Genomic DNA, 6,193 nt, shown 5'->3' with positions numbered 1-6,193 from the left:
CCAATCTCCTAGGGGGGGCGGCCAAGGGAGGTTTCCCTCCCCCCCAAGGCACCTAGGAGGTGCCTTCCACTAGTGGGACTCTTCCCTTTTGTGAACCCTAGGCGCATGGGCCTCTTGGGGCTGGTGCCCTTGGCCCATGTAGGCCAAGGCGCACCCCCTACAGCCCATGTGGGCCCCGGGGCAGGTGGACCCACCCGGTGGACCCCCGGGACCCTTCCGATGGTCCCGGTACAATACCGATAACCCCAAAACTTGTCCCGATGGCCGAAATAGCACTTCCTATATATAATTATTTACCTCCGGACCATTACGGAACTCCTCGTGACGTCCGGGATCTCATCCGGGACTCCGAACAACATTCGGGTTACTGCATATACATATCCCTACAACCCTAGCGTCACCGAACCTTAAGTGTGTAGACCCTACGGGTTCGGGAGACATGCAGACATGACCGAGATGACTCTCCGGTCAATAACCAACAACGGGATCTGGATACGCATGTTGGCTCCCACATGCTCCTCGATGATCTCATCGGATGAACCACGATGTCGAGGATTCAAGCAACCCCGTATACAATTCCCTTTGTCAATCGGTATGTTACTTGCCCGAGATTCGATCGTCGGTATCCCAATATCTCGTTCAATATCGTTACCGGCAAGTCACTTTACTCGTACCGTAATGCATGATACCGTGACCAGACACTTGGTCACTTTGAGCTCATAATGATGATGCATTACCGAGTGGGCCCAGTGATACCTCTCCGTCATACGAAGTGACAAATCCCAGTCTTGATCCGTGTCAACCCAACAGACACTTTCGGAGATACCCGTAGTATACCTTTATAGTCACCCAGTTACGTTGTGACGTTTGGTATACCCAAAGCACTCCTACGGTATTCGGGAGTTACACGATCTCATGGTCTAAGGAAAAGATACTTTGACATTGGAAAAACTCTAGCAAACGAACTATACGATCTTTAAGCTATGTTTAGGATTGGGTCTTGTCCATCACATCATTCTCCTAATGATGTGATCTCGTTATCAATGACATCCAATGTCCATAGTCAGGAAACTATGACTATCTGTTGATCAACGAGCTAGTCAACTAGAGGCTTACTAGGGACATGTTGGTGTCTGTTATTCACACATGTATTACGATTTCCGGATAACACAATTATAGCATGAATAAAGACAATTATCATGAACAAGGAAATATAATAATAATGCTTTTATTATTGCCTCTAGGGCATATTTCCTATAGGCGTTTTAAAATAATTATGGTTTAGGCTTGAACAAATGCGGAATAAACCTAGCGGTTAATTTGCCAAGCACAAAGCCTAAAGCAACTAGGCTCACCTATGTGCACCAACAACTTATGCTAAGAAAGATAAGCAACTATGTGATAGCAAGATATATGACAAGAAACAATATGGCTATCACAAAGTAAAGTGCATAAGTAAAAGGGGCTCGGGTAAGAGATAACCAAGGCACGCGGAGACGATGATGTATCCCGAAGTTCACACCCTTGCGGATGCTAATCTCCGTTTGGAGCGGTGTGGAGGCACAATGCTCCCCAAGAAGCCACTAGGGCCACCGTAATCTCCTCACGCTCTCGCACAATGCAAGATGCCGTGATTCCACTAAGGGACCCTTGAGGGCGGTCACCGAACCCGTACAAATGGCAACCCTTGGGGGCGGTCACCGAACCCGTACACTTTGGCAACCCTTGGGAGCGGTCACCGGTACCCGTCAAATTGCTCGGGGCGATCTCCACAACCTAATTGGAGACCCTGATGCTTACCCGGAGCTTTGCACCACAATGATTGAGCTCCGAACACCAACAACCATCTAGGGCGCCCAAGCACCCAAGAGGAACAAGCTCAAGGGTACCAAGCACCCAAGAGTAATAAGCTTCTCAACTTGTAACTTCCACGTATCATGTGGAGAACTCAAACCGATGCACCAAATGCAATGACAAGGGCACACGGAGTGCCCAAGTCCTTCTCTCTCAAATCCCACCGAAGCAACTAATGCTAGGGAGGAAAATGAGAGGAAGAACAAGAAAGAGAACACCAAGAACTCCAAGATCTAGATCCAAGGGGTTCCCCTCACGTAGAGGAGAAAGTGATTGTTGGAAATGTGGATCTAGATCTCCTCTCTCTTTTCCCTCAAAAACTAGCAAGAATCCATGGAGGTATTGAGAGTTAGCAAGCTCGAAGAAGGTCAACAATGGGGGAAGAACACGAGCTCAAAAGATAAGGTTCAAAGGGGAAGAAGACCCCCTTTTATAGGAGGGGGAAAATCCAACCGTTATCCCCCACTCAGCCCCGTAGAGAGCGGTACTACCGCGGAGGCAGGGCGGTACTACCGCTCATAAGCGGTACTACCGCTCCCCTTCAGCGGTACTGCCGCGCCAGAAGAAAAGGGGCTGGGGCGGGGACCTAGAGCGATACTATCGTGGAGGCAGGGCAGTACTACCGCTAATAAGCGGTACTACCGCCACTACTACCGCAGCAAGTGCCGCAAAACCCGACACGAGAAAAAGCGCACTCGATTCGAGGCGGTAGGAGCACGGAGCCGCAACGGTACTACTGCTGAGACCATCAAGCAGTACTACCGCTGCGGAGCGGTACTGCCGCTTGTGACTCCTCAGCGGTACTACCGCTGGGTACCACGGTACTACCGCTGGGACCCTGACAAAAATCACACTCAAGAAAATCAGAACTGCCATAACTTCTGCATATGAGCTTCGAATTGAGCAAACTCAAGCTTGTTGAAAACAAGACGACGAGTAGCATCAAAATAGCGAGTGAAACCTCCAACCGAGAAGAACCGGCAAAACCTCCAACATCGAAAAAATCATAGAAGAAGCATGCGAACTCCGTTTTCGATAAACTCAAGCTTGTCATCAAGATGACCATAAGCTCTAAGACTCACAAAGAGAACCAAACAAGAACCAAGAAAGATGATGCAAGGATGTAATGGTTTGAGCTCTCTACGAACGATACGACCAAGCTACTCATCGAGAGCCCCCCTTGATAGTACGGCAATCGATCCTATAACCCGGTCTCCCAACTACCATCATGAGACCGATAAAATAGAAAACCTATCAAGGGCAAACCTTTGCCTTGCACATGGTCCACTTGAGCTAGATGATGACGATCTTGACTTCCTCAAGTTGGACCACCTTTCTTGATTGTGTTGGCACGATGAATACTAGATGATTTCTCCCCCATAGACTACTATGGGTGAGCCACTCTTCGGCACATCTTCACAAGTCCATTGTCACCACAATGGCCGGCAAGCTTCAAGCACTTGAGCTCTTCGCGATGATCCACTTGAACTTGCACACGACAATCTTGATGACGATCACCACTTGATGTCATCCTCTCCATGGGTTGAGAGATATCTTCCTCTTGACACAAGCCCATGAACATGTACCTAACCCCATGTAGAACTCTCACATAGACCATGGGTTAGTACACAAAGCACAATGGACAATGCTTACCAAACCATGGGATCACTTGATCCCTCTCGGTACATCTTCTATGCTTTGTGAGTTGATCAACTTGATTCACTCTTGACTTAGTCTTGATCAACCTTGAATCTTTCCAACTCTCTTCGTTTGGATGATGTCTTGAAGGTAAACATGAATGATCACACAATCTTCTTCTTCAAGACATGCTTGCAATAAGCTCAACTCTCAAATGACCAATCTTTGGATAATTCCTTGAATAGCACCTTGGTCAACACAAACTTTTCTTGAAACCAACACATTTACTCCAAGAAAAGCCTATGGACAAAACCTTCAAATATAACTCAAGGCAACCATTAGTCCATAGAGATTGTCATCAATTTCCAAAACCAAACATGGGGGCACCGCATGTTCTTTCACTCCAAGAACGGCACGTTCAAGTACCTTCGTGACAGAGTGTGGGAGAAAGTAAGAGGATGGATGCGAAAAATGCTTTCAGTTGGTGGAAAGGAAGTCCTCATCAAACCGGTCGCACAAGCGATCCCAGTTTTTTCAATGTCTTGCTTTCGGCTTCCTAGACGAGTTTGTGAGAGTGTAACCTCCATCATACGGCAATTTTGATGGGGAAGTAAACAAGGAAGAAGGAATCCATGTTGGGTCTCGTGGGATGTCATGACGAGGCCGAAGGACCTAGGAGGGCTGGGTTTTCATGATCTTGAGATCTTCAATGTTGCCCTATTGTCAAGGCAGGCTTGGCGACTTTTACAAGAACCGGACTCCCTAAGTGCTCGCATTCTTAAGTCCGTCTACTACCCAACGACGACCTTATTGGAGGCGGAGTTAGGCCCCCATCCATCGCAGGTCTGGCGAGCCATTATTGATGGAAGAAATGTTTTGAACCATGGGATCATCAGGCGCATTGGGGATGGAGCAACGACTAGAATTTGGCATCATAACTGGCTCTCAAGAAGTGGCCTCATGAAACCTTTTCCGCCTAGGGTGGCTGATCCTCTGCTGATGGTGAGCAATCTCATCGAACCAACCATGGTATGCTGGCGAGAGGAGGTAGTTCATCAAGTTTTTATTTCAGCCGATGCGGAGGCAATCCTGAAGATCCCCCTCTGTACAAGACATGTGGATGACGTTTGGGCATGGTCGGGCGATCCGAAGAGGCGTTTCTCAGTAAAATCAGCCTACAATTTGATCCACAAGATGAAGATGGGAAGGGAAGATTGGCTAGATGAGGCCGAGGAGATGTCCAGCGGTGAATCAAAAGGATGGTCATCAATTTGGGGCTTGCAAGTTCCTTCAAAACTGAAAATTTTCACATGGGGGCTGGCTCGTCACTCACTTCCTACTAGTGATGTTCTGCATCGTCGAAACATGTCACCGTCGCATGTGTGTGCGTTATGCGGAGCAGTGGACAACTGGCACCATTTTCTTATTGATTGCAACTACGCCCGGTGTGTGTGGGCTCTATCAAATGAGGATATGGTGCAGCATATGTGTATGCAGAGAGATGATCAAGCAAAGAGATGGCTCTTTCTGATGAGCGAATCTCTCTCAAGAGGAGTTTACTACCATGATTGTCACACTTTGGGCCATATGGGCGGCGAGGAGGAAAATAATCCATGAAGGAATTTACAGAACTCCATTCTCAACTCATGGTTTTGTCACTAGCTACTTGGCTGATTTGAAGCAGATACAGAAACCTGTTGACAGGTCACCGACAACTCCAAGAGCCCGCCCTACTACTTGGCAGCCACCACCTGATGATCATGTCAAAATTAATGTTGATGTGGCTGTGCCACATGCTGGTGGAAGGGGGCTATGGGAGCCGTTTGCCGCGATGCATCGGGTGTGTTTTGGGGGGCCTCGGCAGTTATCTTCAACAACATTGAGGACCCGGAGATGCTTGAAGTTCTAGCTACCAGGGAAGCTCTGGCCCTTGCCGACGATCTATATCAGCATAAAGTTTTCATCGCCTCGGACTGCATGGCTGCGGTGGAGGCGATCAGAGGAGGAACGGCAGCAGCATATGGAGCAGTGGTACATGAAATAACAGATAGAGCTCATTTTTTCTTCTCTTGTACCTTTAGTCATGAATTTCGGACCTCGAACTTTGAGGCCCACAACCTCGCGAAGCATGCATTAATGTTGGGGACCGGCCGCCATGTTTGGTTAGGCCACCCCGGCGATCTTTTGTTCGTCCTTATAAACATTGTGACAATTGAATAAAAGCTTCGCGAGTTTGTCTCAAAAAAAACTTGCATTTTCTCTCTCAAAACAAAACTACAACTTGCATATTCCAAAAAGGTGAGCAAAAAACAAAAGATTTATTGTGAGTTTGGTTTTGGTTGTAGATCGATCTTATGCAATACTCCCTCCGTAAACTAGTATGCGACGTTTTAGATATATTAGTTTATAGAGGTAGTACTCGTTTTGATTCAGAACAGGGTGTCCGTTTATATAAAAAAACACCAACATGTGTCTTGCATAGACTTTTGGCAATGTCTTGAACTGAATTTGGTTTGATATGTACACTGAGCAAATGATAAAATACGGTAAATCATATCGATGATCAGACACATACTTCAAACTTATGGAATAACTAAGTTTATGAATACCCCGCAAAAAAAACTGAGTTTACGGATGGGCCTAGTGCCTCGTAAAAGGCCAATTTTCAAACCCTAAATTACACAAGGAGAAAATAAGTATA

The sequence above is a fragment of the Triticum dicoccoides genome, chromosome 6A (genome assembly GCF_002162155.2).
Source record: "Triticum dicoccoides isolate Atlit2015 ecotype Zavitan chromosome 6A, WEW_v2.0, whole genome shotgun sequence".
NCBI classification, from domain to species: domain Eukaryota; kingdom Viridiplantae; phylum Streptophyta; class Magnoliopsida; order Poales; family Poaceae; genus Triticum; species Triticum dicoccoides.
This window is presented reverse-complemented; position numbering follows the sequence as displayed.